General features: G+C 39.9%; 1 protein-coding gene across 4 annotated transcripts in view; it reads left to right on the top strand.

The window, feature by feature from the left end:
- The first annotated feature begins 8,464 nt into the window (after positions 1 to 8,464).
- SYK (spleen associated tyrosine kinase) overlaps positions 8,465 to 13,037 on the top strand; it is a 96,860-nt gene continuing 92,287 nt past the window's right edge. For 2 of the 4 annotated variants that reach the window (XM_054501454.2, XM_054501453.2), the window contains exon 1: positions 8,467 to 8,674. The gene's annotated coding sequence lies outside the window, so the exon portion shown is untranslated. The other 2 variants (XM_054501450.2, XM_054501452.2) reach the window with 2 other exon arrangements.

Here is a 13,037-nt window from a genome sequence, read left to right as displayed (position 1 = left end):
CATCTGTAGGCATTCTGCAGGCTCCATCTCAGGAACAATGGCTATTTTGTTGGGTAGTTGAAGTAAAATTAAGTCCAATGATAAGCAAATATAACCATTATCAAAATCTTCCATTTATGTTTGTTAAAGCAACCTAAGTATGATCTGAGAAGGACTCTGTATTCTATATTTCAGTCCCTGTGGATGAACTGTAACCTAGCTTAATAGGCAGACAAGATTGAAAACCTAATTTAGGAGTATATGCCTGTAACAATAGTTGAACCTTGGCCAATCCCAATGGCCATACTTCAACCATTCATACACTGCTGAGTGTTCAAACTGTGTTCAAAGAAGGCAAAAGCCAACCTGTAACCAATCCAGTTGTTTCTCTGCCTTACCTCCAATTTCTGTATGTCACTTCCCTTTTTTTGTCTATAAATATGTTCTGTCCATGAGGCATCCCTGGAGTCTCTGAATCTGCTGTGATTCTAGGGGCTGCTGAATTCGTGAATCATTCACTGCTCATTTAACTACCTAAAATTTAATTCAGCTGAAGTTTTTCTTTTTTTAACAGATGGTGTCAGAAGTGGGGCCCAAAGTAGAGCTTCTAACAACCCCCAAAAGCACTGAGTGAACAAGCAAGGTACGTGCAGGTGCCACTTGTGTCCCTTGATCTCTCAGATCAGCTAGGGATCCTAGTAAGTTCTCTCTCGAATGTTGGAGTGCCATAGATTTGTGTTTTGAGTTCTCCAAGTTTCTTCGAGCAAATTTCTGTTCCAAACTGGGTTTGGAAATCATGACAGAAACTGAACTGGATCTAGGATAGGATTTGATCTGGTAATTAACTGGCTTGGATCCAGTTAGAAGCCGCTTACATCTGACTGGATCAAAAAGAAACAGGTAGTAAATGGTAATATTGCAGGGGTTGTAAAATTTGTCTTTTGGAAATTCTCAGGGATTTTTGTGTTCTACCCCTTTGTTTCATTTTTCTTGCATGCTGAGGTAGAAAAAAATCATTGGCTAAAGTAATCAAGGAAACCCGACAGCAAAGCCAATATTTTAGGTAAAAATGGGATCCTTAATTCCTGGAAAACTGAGTTCCTTCCAGCTTATACATTAGGCCCAGGAAACAGTGAGTCTTACAAAAATGGCAAAATGTCTCTAAAGATAACTTATAGAGGAATGTTCCAAATGAATAACAGCGCACTGAAGTCCATTAAAAAAAGGAAAAAAATATTTTCTTTTGTGTTGCAGCTTGGCCCCCAGGGCTACGGTATGGCGAACTGGGTCACTAGGGTTGCTCACTAGGGAAAGGGAACCCAGAAGCCTGGCATGTCCGCAAAAGGGTAAGAATTTCTTATCAGCAGACTTCTGGCCTCTTTCTCTCTCTCTCTCTCTCTCTCTCTCTCTGCAAACCATTTGAATGAATGGTAAAAAACAAAACAAAACAGTTTATCTCCTCTGTAAAGTTTTGATTAATGTGAAAAAGAATTCTGACGCTAGTCTTAAGCTACAGCAAATCTAGTGTACTTTGTGCTGTGAATTAGTCTTTCTGTATCATTCTGTCATAAAGAGGGGTACCTTAGGACAGAATGCAGGCCCCTAGGGAAACCTATGAGCCCACCATTCAAGATGTCCCAGCAAACTGGTCAGTTATGTCTTTGGGAGCTTGACCTTGTAACCACATGGTGGTACTTTCTCTTGGTCTCCACCTTCCAGGGAAGAGGTATTTTAGGGCTTGTGTCATAGTTAGCTTTAAAAATTATCTTCAGTGGTTAAAAGCCTTTGCTCACTATTAACTACTCTAGACTCCTGGGAAGGGCAATGGAGACTGCCCAGTGCTGTAGCTCAGTAGCTAAAGTTTTGTCCTTTTACAGTGGCAGCTGGGATTTCATTCCCAGCTTAGGGAATGAGTCCTTTCTGGTTTGATATCTGCATGACCTTTACTGTTTGTTGATTCTATTCTCTTCCCTTCCACAAACTGTATTGAATTTTCATTTCTCTGAGCACCTGGGAGGTTACCTTTGGTAAAGTTAAAAAGCCAGAAATATTGGCAGTTTGGTGTGGCTAAAGTAAAATAATAAGAGATTTAAAAGGACTCCCCCCTGTCCAGGTATGGTGGCTCACGCCTGTAATCCCAGCACTTTGGGAGGCCAAGGTGGGCAGATCACAAGGTCAGAAGATCAAGACCATCCTGGTTAACACGGTGAAACCCTGTCTGTACTAAAAATACAAAAAATTAGCCAGGTGTGGTGGCAGGCACCCATAGTCTCAGCTACTTGGGAGGCTGAGGCAGGAGAATAGCATGAGCCCAGGAGGCAGATCTTGCAGTGAGCTGAGATTGTGCCACTGCACTCCAGGCTGGATGACAGAGTGAGACTCTGTCTCAAAAAAAAAAAAAAAAAAAAAGGACTCCACCCTAAAGCCAATAATCCAATTAAGAAACTTAGACACTAGTAAATAAAAAATATTGCAACTAATGGACCTTGTTCCATCTGTGTGTGTAATCACATATGTGTTGTGTGTGTGATGTTTATATAAAAGAGCTCTAAATAATTGGCATAAAGAAAAATAAGTGCTTAAATCAAATATTTTGAAAGAAAAATAAAAACTGTATTATATTTTAGTTGACATAACTTTAGGAATCTTTGGGAAATAAAAACAGCTTTAAAGATTATTGGCAAAATATAAACATTTGGTCTAAATTATGCAGGTCAGATATTAGGTTTGCTAAACGCTTTAAGGTCATAAACTGCTTCTTTGACTTTTGAAAATTGTTCAATTTACCTATTTTGGAGCATCAGATTCTAGATAAGGCCTGCAGACATATGGAATTAGCCATGTCCCCTAGCTATGCAAAAAAGGTTACAAAGAAAAGAGACTTTATAGAAGAAAGAATCTTGTATGGTAAATTCTTGTCCTAAAGTAAAATAACTGGTTGTTGAAAAAAAAGGGATGTTTAGGACAAGTCAGAAAGTCTAAGCATGTCATAGATGGTCTGTGTAAGTCATGAAAAGATTCATGAAAGAATTTATGCACCAAAAATAAAAGTTGCTAAGAGTTACCATTATCACATGTGATTGAGACTACTGAAAACATAGTCCTTTCAGTAGTGTGTGTAAGGAGAGTTAAATATGTCTTTGGTAAAAGATTGTAAAAAGGCATGGGAATGTAAATTTTTGCCTGATTTATCAAATTAAAGGATTGTTTAAAATTAGGTAAGATAAAGCTAAAGGTTTGAACAAGTTGTGGAAGGTTCATGACAAATTAATCTTGTAAAAAGAAATTCTGTGGGGACATTGGCTAAAGTTAAAGGGGTATTAAGTTTTTCTGTAAATTGAACATTAGAATAAAAGCATAACAGATTTTTCTTGGAGCACTGATCTGCTCTTTCACAAAAATTATGAAGAGTTATAAAAGGTTCATGAGACTCTCACCTTACAGTCAAACTGATTAAGATTGATAGACTTATCTATAAGGTTTTATTAAAAATTAGGCCTGAGTGTGGTGGCTCACGCCTGTAATCCCAGCACTTTGGGAGACTGAGGTGGCTGGATTACCTGAGGTCAAGAGTTCAAGACCAGCTTGGCTGACGTGGCAAAACCCCATCTCTACTAAAAATACAAAAATTAGCCAGGTGTGGTGGCACACATCTGTAGTCTCAGCTACCTGGGAGGCTGAGGCAGGAGAATCACTTGAACCCAGGAGGCAGAGGTTGCAGTGAGCCAAGATTATACCACTGCACTCCAGCCTGGGTGACAGAGTGAGACTCTGTCTCCAAAACAAACAAACAAAAAATTTGAGTTGACATTAATAGAACACTAATGCAAGGGTGAAATTTGACTTTCTCTCAAACACGATTTTCCTATAATATTAAAGGATAATGACAGATTTTTGTTTGTCCTTTGAATAAACTACTGAAAAAAGATGGGAAAGATAAGAGACAGATGCTTGGAAAGCTAAGTCTTCCATCCATCAATCAGTAAAGGTTTTTGCCTTTTTAAAATTTTTGAGTCATCATTTTGGCTAAAGGAATGACATCGTAACCTGGAATTCTATTTCATAATATCAAATGTTTTAAACCTTTAACATATTTAATAGGCTTCCCAAAATCAAATTTCAGCTTCACAATTGTCTTTTCTGACCTGTAACTTTGGGAGGCTACAGAGGGTGCTTCAAGCATCCAAAAGAGCTCAACAGGGCTGTCTGACATGTTCAGTTACATGGGAAGCATTGTCAAAACAAAAGATAATGTTTAACCTTCTTCAGGTTATATTTTAGCATATGAGATCAATATGTTCCAAAATTGTATGGGATTTCTAAAATTCTTATATGTCTCAGTATATGCTACCAATCATAATTATAGTTATTATTAATATGTTAAGTTATTATAGACCACAGAAATGATCAAATTTCCTTGTCAATTATGTCTTTAACTATGACTATTTAAAATCATTTCCACAGTTAATTGCATAATGCTGATGCAGGTTCTGGAAATCTCACAAGCATGCAAAATCCTAGAATATGGTTTCTTTTAGGAGGTTCATGAAAGGATGGAAAGAACCCTGAAAATCACTCTTAAGTACAAGTTTCTAATTACTTTAATATCATATCATGGGTAAGAATTCCACATGAATTCTCCAATTCCACAAGAATTGGACTGCGTAAGAATTCCTGAAACTTTAATAAAAAGACTGACTGGTTTATAAAACTGCTAACCCAAGTAGAACAAAAATTAATTAAATACCAAGAAAATACTTTGCCAGATTTTCATGCTAAATGAGTGAATACTAAAACTGTTTAGATATACAATTTGAATCAACTCCTTGGTCTAAGTCAAATTACCTATGATAACCCATCAGTTACCAGTGCTATGCACCTAAATTGGAGAAACAACCGGTATTTGAGAGGACATGAGTTCAATGTTAAGCATGGACTCATGGAAAACCAGGACAGCTGCCTTGTCCTTCCAGAGTCCTTATTGTTATTAAAAGTTCTGCATTCCATGGCTCATCATGGAAAAGATAAAATAATTCAAATTAAATATATTAGTATGGTGACTTATAAAGTTTATAACCAATGTTTGGTGTGTTAAATCCATATTCCTGGGAAGACAATCGAAGCTTCAGGTATGTTTGGTTACCTGATGGGCCATTTAAACATTTTATAAAAGGATTTCTATTCAATTGTCATTTTCAATGCATGTTTTTTGGTTGTATAAAACCTCTCCCATGCAAGAGGGCTGGTGTTATAACAGTAGATTATTTTGCTACAGGGTATTTTCATCAGGTAAAAAAAGCTTTTTATGGTTCACTGAGGACAATTGATCATTTCACAATCTAGACCTCAAAAATTGAATCTTCTGAGAACATCAAAGAAAGATTGTCCTTGCCATCCACACTAGAGCAAAACTTCAGGACCTTTAACTTTAGGTTCATAATGTCACAGCTGAGAAGGGTCCCTCCATGCTCTTGAAACTGTACACCCACTGGAATCCTTAAGGTAAAGCTAACCAGGGAAATTTCTCCTGAGAAGAAGATGGCAGCCTTGATGTGAGCAGCTTTTCCCAAGGTCATGGATCAAGGCTTCTACTATCATGAGACTCTTATCTTAGCATCATTTTTCCTTATTTATGCCTGTATGAATAATAGAAATGAAAAGGGGGTCTGTTGTGTGCACTTATGGGGTATACTTTTATTTGTGAAGGTTTTTTCACCCAGGCTTATACATGGATAACCTTATACTTTGATAGATAAAAGATGAAGGCCCCTTGCTGGTGAGAAACTTTAATGGCACATACATTGCCTCATAATCAGTCAGAAATAGACATGGATTCACTTCTCTTAACCCACATCATGGGTCAAAGAGAACATTGCCAGAAGGCCTTCACTCTTCTAAAAGCCATCATTTGGCCGGGCACGATGGCTCACACCTGTAATCCCAGCATTTTGGGAGGCCGAGGCGGGTGGATCACCTGAGGTCAGGAGTCCAAGACCAGCCTGGCCAATATGGTGAAACCCCATCTCTACTAAAAATACAAAAATTAGCCAGGCATGGTGGTGGGCGCCTGTAATCCCACTACTCAGGATGCTGAGGCAGGAGAATTGCTTGAACCCAGCAGGCTGAGTGCAGTGAGTGGAGATCACACCACTGCACTCCAGCCTGGGTGACAGAGTAAGACGCTATCTCAAGAAAAAAAAAAGAAGCATCATTTGTTAGGTCTTTTTTCCACGGTTTGAAATAAAAGAGGCAATGATTAGAAATGTATCACTCATGATAGGCCCTATAGCAGATCCTACTGTAAAAGCTATGGTTACACAACAGATTTTAAATTCTCTTGTGAAAGTTGTGCTAAATAGTAGAATTGGCTAAACAGAGAAGTATCTATGCAGCTACTGGCACTTGTGGTCTATGAAGAAATACATCGGGTATTATAGAGATTCGGTTGTAGGGGATAAAGGAAAAGACCACCTAGTTAAGTGAGTACACTCTTTAACTTATTCTTTGATCTATTTGATTCTAGGTGGTTTGGTTTATGGGCATCCTGGGTAAGGAGCATACTCTAAACACTTGGTATTATTCTCCTGGTAGTCACAATAGTAGTCTCCCTGGTGTACTGTATTCTCTCAAAGGTTTTAAATGTTTGCACACAGCCATTTCTAGAATGTCAAATGGTATCTCTTCAACTGGAATGACAAAAGCTGAAAGAAATGTGCAACTATGAGGACACCATAACCTATGAAGGACATGCTGAGACTGGAAATTTGAAATGATGAAAACTGAGAGAGGTGCTAAGCCTAAGTTTTGGTCGCACTCTCACTGAAGTGAGAACCTGAACAAAAAGGGGGAATTTTATTAAATAAAATTATGGGAGGCCGTTGTTTTGAGCTGAGCTCATGCACTAGGCCCCAACAGACCAAACCGAACCAAAATGGAGCCGTTTGTGCTAAATGTGCCCGGAACAGACCAGCTTTTGTTTTTCCCCAGCAAACAGGACGTTCCAGCATAAGGGTTATCCTCTACCCACTCCTTGTTCCCTCCTTGCAAAACCCACTGTTCTACTGTTTCTCTGTGGGTTTCAAGACCATATAAGTGCATTTACAATGGTGACAGTGACATCAATGACTAAAGTTTTGGTTATTTTCTCAACTTTGAGAAAATGACCAAAAGAGAGGAATTCTTAAAGCAAACTAAATATAGCCTGAGAAGGACCCCAGACTTCTATATTTGAGTCCTTGTGGATGAACTGTAACCTAGCTTAATAGGCAGACAAGATTGAAAATCTAACTTAGGAGTATGTGCCTGTAACAATAGCTGAGTCTTGGCCAACCCCAGCGGCCATACTTCAACCACTCATGCACTGCTGAATGTTCAAACTGTGTTCAAATAAGGCAAACACCAACTTGTAACCAATCCAGCTGTTTCTCTCCCTCACTTCCGATTTCTGTTCATAGCTTCCCTTTTTTTGTCTATAAATTTGTTCTGACCATGAGGCATCCCTGGAGTCTGAATCCGCTGTGATTCTGGAAGCTGCCCCATTCGCAAATCATTCATTGCTCAATTAAACTGCTTTAAATTTAATTCGGCTGAAGTTTTCTTTTAACAGGTTTAGAAAAAATAATGGCAAAAATGAACGAAAATCCAATAACACTGGAAGCAGAAAAGGCTGAGGGCTCCAATAAGTGTAAATAGTCCCATCCCTATATTTTCTCCATGGCAATTACAATCCAGCACATTATATATATTTTTTTTTGCTTCTTGCATTTTGGCTTAGGGTAAAGCTTTTTAAAACAGGCACTGCCAACCAGTGTTATCAAGAAGGTCTGGATACCGTTTTGTGGGAACACTTTAAAGAGGAATGTCCAAAAGGAAAAGGGGGATGGTTTGGGAGAAGGGTATCAGGCGGGTATCTCAAAACAATTTTTAGGACTATATGTTTAATTTATTTGGTTGTGGACATCAGAGCCGTCACGGTAAGAAGGAAGCAAAGACTTTTGTAATAATTAAAGCCTTCAGAAGCAGCGTGCCCCACTGCCCACTAGTGTGCCGTGAAGTCTGGTGTTCACCTACAGGGTCCCTCTCAGCACTGCCCAGGCCTCCCGAGTGCTCCAGCACAGTAGCTTGGAGCTTGTTGGCTTGGTGACCCAGATACACACTCCAGGGAATATGCCATGCAGTGGAGTCTCTTCCCCAGCACTGCACAGCAAAAGGAAAGGGCCGCTGGGTGTCTGTGGGTCCTGGGCAGTCACAGAAGCCACCGCGCTGGCGGGGAGGAGGGGGACCGATGCGGTCCATGTCCCGGGCAGTCCCACCTTCTCTGCCTGCGAAGAGCCCTTGCTCGGCGGGAGGAGTGAGGCGCGCCCCACCCGGGCTCCTCTGCACCTGCCGCCGCCTGGGCCGATTCCTCGAGCCTCGCCCGGCGCTCCAGCCGGTGCCCGCCCAGCTCGGGGCTCATGGGCGCGGTCAGCAGGGCGGGCCAGGGCGGCGGGGCGCGACACTGGGAGGAAGTGCGAGCCGCCTGCCCGGGCGCGTTAAGGAAGTTGCCCAAAATGAGGAAGAGCCGCGGGCCCGGCGGCTGAGGCCACCCCGGCGGCGGGAGAGCGAGGAAGAGCGGGTGGCCCCGCGCTGCGCCCGCCCTCGCCTCACCTGGCGCACGTAGGTGTGGCCGCGTCCCCTCCCCGGCCGGGACTTTCTGGTAAGGAGAGGAGGTTATGGGGGACGACGCGCTGCGTTCATGCCCTTTCTTGTTCTGCTTTCTTGTGTGCCCAGTCACACCGGGTAGGTGCCCGCAGGGCCTTCATCGGCCGAGGTAAAAGTGCTGAAACCATGTGAATAAATACAGGTGGGTTCCGCCAGCTTCGCTCCTGAACCTACCCGCGCTCGGGATCCAGAAGCTGCGCGGGGAGAGAGGGGCTCGGGCCTGGGCGGAGGGGACAGAGGTCAGACCGTGCGGAAAGTGAGCCGAGCATCCCAGGGCGCCCAGGCCCCCAGGGAGCGCGGAAACTGCGGTCACGGCCCGGCCCTCGGGAGACGCGGGACTGGGGATCAGGCACAGTGCGAGGAATTCGATCTTGGAGCTAGAACATTTTCCTTTGGCCATTTACACGAATCCACTGGAAAATGCTGCAGTGTTTATCAAAGTTACTCAAAGTAGAAATGTCCAGACGCCTTATGAGCTTAGACAAATCTTTTACTACAGAAAGAAACAGCAGTTGCATTCAAACAACAAACTTTCTGAACCACTACTAAAATTTAGCATAATTACTCTTGTGGATATATTTTCATTGTCAAGTAATTTACTTAGCCAATGAACTTGGAGAGCAAGAAAGTTTTATGTAGTAAAATGTAAATTTGAGTTAAGAGTTAAGGGTGTTTCTTTTTGTCTGTCTGTTTTTGGCAATGTGGCTCCAAAACCTTAAGCCCACCTAAAAACTACACAAATGCAATCCATTCTTTTGTTGGAATGTTCAAGGACTAGAAAGACAATTGGAGAAGTGAGAGTTTGAATCTTTTTTTACGTTGGAAACAGTGTTGCAAAATATTTTATGAGTTTTGCCTGACTTAGAGAAGATTCAGTTGAACTCAAGTAGAGTTCAAAGCATTGCAGCGTGTAGTAAAAAAAAAAAAAAAAGAGTTGAAGATGTTGTGCCATATCTGATTCTTCGTATTAAAAATAAAAAAAGGAACCATTTAATCCCTGAGAGTTCCTGGAAGAAATGGAATTGATTCTAGCATCTGACTTCTTTGTCTTAGTAGGGACAAATTCATTGCCTTTACACAGGCAGCATTTTAATTAAATGCAACTAAATACATTGATGTCCTCCTTCTCCCCAGTGAAAGTCCGAGCAGTGCATAGATAGAATTATATTTTCTCAAAAAGGCTTAAATACATGTAAATTATTAAGTGTTTTAAATGAGAAATCTTTGTTAGTTGAAATTATTTTATCAAATCATTTTTGTTCTGAATGGCACTTTTGTTTTAACGTATTTAGAAAACTCTTGCATTAAAACAGAAATTGATTTGTATTATCCCCTGTATTTGAAGTGCACTTTAAAGTGTATTTGAATGAGAAATTATAATCAAATTACTTGATTTGTGTCTTATCCTCTTACTCTTCTACCTTGGATTTGAACAGGTTGGATTTGAACACTAGGAAAAAAGAGATTTTTCTACGGAGGGATTGTGGGAAGATTTTTTTTAAAGCCTCTGTATTTGAAGTGAAATATAAAATAGGATTTTATAATAGTCTTAATAACTAGAAAGTTTTAAGCTAGGATAAAAATGGAGTGTATACTTTAGGTCTTTATCTTTCCTGAGAGATGAAATTGGTAGAAACGTTATTTTATTGCTAGATTTGCACTTTAGAAATGAATCACCCTGATCTTTGTTAGGCCCCTATTTAGTATTCTAAATGCAGGTCTAATCTCTCTGCTTTTTTTTAATGGAAGACTTCTTAGTAGAACTTCACTTATTTAGCACATTGCTTGCCCATAGTTATAATCCAATATGCTTGTGCCAAGGCGTATTTTGGAATTCAAGCTTTTTCAGAATTTGGAATTAAAATTTAGAATCTAAATTTCAGAACTGAGAAAGACATTGCTCAGAATTTAGAAAGGTAAACATACATGTTGACCCTGCTGGTTACATGCCATTCCAATATAGCTGGAGAGAATCCTGTAATTCCATGCATTAATATTTCTGCACTTTTACATTTAAGAACATGAATATTCTTACTAAGTGGAATAAATAAAGACTATAAATAGCTGTGTGTCAGTTTAGAGCAGGTGTTATCACTACAAGAGCTTCTCTAAGACTTACCAAAAAAAAAAAAAAAAGGTGTTGTTTTTCAGAACTTTTTAGAGCTGGAGCTGAGGTACTCAGTCTGTATTAGACTCCATTGAACTATAGTTTGCTTTTGAAAGCAAAGTGCATTTATATTGCTCAATACTTCACACTTTCCAGTAATTAGAAGGGCAGTTCCTCTCTCTTTAGGGAGTCTTAAATAGCAAGATTTTACTGAATTTTCAATCATACCGATCAAAATAGAGGTCCTTCAAGTAAGAGTGGATGTCTCATCTTTGTAATATAATTTCAAACAGCAGAGTTTCTGACAGTACCATTTTAGAGAAAGAGAGCAGAAGTTACTTACAGGAGGGGTTACTGTCACCCTTTACAGCTGCAGTCTGTCCATGGAAGAAATATTATTTCCTGTTAACTTTGCAGCCAGCTGGGTTTGTGTCAGTTATCTAAGCCTAAGTGATGGCTAATTTTTACTTTCCCAACTTTCCCTGTATAGATTTTTTTCCAGCTACCCCCTGACTTTTCTACTCTTGCTTTGCTGGTTTTAACATTTTCCACTACTTCTGGATTGGTTTAGCTGTAACTGGGTGGAGAAAACAACAACAACAACAGGAATTTAGGCCTTTGGGGAAGAATTTGTTTTGTTTTAGAAGTCTGCACATTGAGCATTACTTTTTCTTCTAAAGCAACTAAAATCAGAAGGCAGAGTCCTAATGAGAGATTATAGTCAAATTGCCTCATTTGTGTCTTATCACCTTCCTCTTCTACTTAGATTTGAACAGGTTGGATTTGAACACTAGGAAAAAAGGGTTTTCTACTGAGGGATTGTGGGAAGATGTTTTAAGAACTAGTCTGACTGGATTTTAGGAAAGTTCATTCATTTTGATATGATGTTATCAGGGAAATTTTCTATTTGCTTATAATTTTATCTGACCAAATATTAGCTTGTATCAATTTGAGCTTTTTTTCCTTTATGAATCAATTGTGCAAGTTTTGCCCTACATTTCTTAGAAGGTGGTTAAACTGGAATCTTAAAGACAGTTGAATTTAGCCAAGACAAAAGATACGCAAAGAAAGAATATTTTGTTTATGTTACAGTACGTTTAATAAATCCAAATGGCTCCCTTGATTCTTTTCTTTCTGGGAAACCATGTATTGATTTCTGGCAGCTGGCCAAAGGCAGATGGTGGTGGAGCAAGTGAGGGCAGTTAAGAATGTTGATGATGACTGGATTACTGAGGAGTACTGTGAGCTTTCTGGTCCTCTGCTCCGAGGTGTCTAGCTCTGAAACTGGGATCCTGGCTCTGAGCTGGAGAGGCGCTTCCAGTCACTGCTGTCCTGGAGCGCTGGAAGGGAGCATAAGTATGAGGAGACAGTGAGCTTCTAGCCTGAAATGCAGATGAGAGATGTCTTGACCCGAGTGAAAACCTTGCAGGCAAGCTGCAGGTCTACCCAGCAGGGTGAGGGAGGCTCTCGACCTGGATACTGTGAACTGGGGAGAGAATGCAAATTCAACAGAAGGAGGGTCCAGGGCAGAGATTTAGGAATATCCACAGTTTAAATAGTGCTTTACTTAAGTATACTCTGCCTGATTCTAAGTAGCATTTGAATGTTCAACATATGACCTTTCATTTCTCCCCTCCATTGGTTTGTCTTAACTGATAAATCTTTATTTTCCCTTGGTCAACCTGGTAGTTTATTAATATTACATCTATCAGTTCCTGTTGAGTTGACATGAAAATGTTTTGGTGTGACCTAAGTTAATTTCTCTTTTTGTTTAATTTTAATTTGTGATGAGTTCCTCTTTTCATTCTGCCCATCCTTTGGTACTGCTTTGAGTTATTTCCTCTAGAATTCTCACTATTTCCTTATGATTGGCATATTTTCAAATTTTTTGGTGTACTAATTTTAAACAGCGTTTATTGACACTGAGAATTCAGGACATTGGAGTTTTAGACCACCATCACCTTCTACTCCTTCTCACACCGTCCCAGGATAATTATTCTCTCATTTGAAATTAAGAAGTTATTTGGTTTATTTTATTATGGTTATATAAATATAGTTTACTGCTAAAGCAAGGTATATCATTCTGTTTTCTTTCTTGTACCCCTTTTTGCTCTTCCTGGGGTAAACCCTTGCTTTGTTTTTGTGTTTTCTTAGTTTGCACTGTGCCTATTATCATTTCCTTCCCAACTTTCTGACATAAAGATGAAAGCCCTATTGACACAGTTTTCTACAGTGTCAGATATACCAAGTA

This window comes from Pongo pygmaeus, chromosome 13 (genome assembly GCF_028885625.2).
Source record: "Pongo pygmaeus isolate AG05252 chromosome 13, NHGRI_mPonPyg2-v2.0_pri, whole genome shotgun sequence".
Lineage (NCBI taxonomy): Eukaryota > Metazoa > Chordata > Mammalia > Primates > Hominidae > Pongo > Pongo pygmaeus.
Note: the sequence above shows the minus strand (reverse complement) of the source record. Positions and strands in the feature narration are given on the sequence as shown.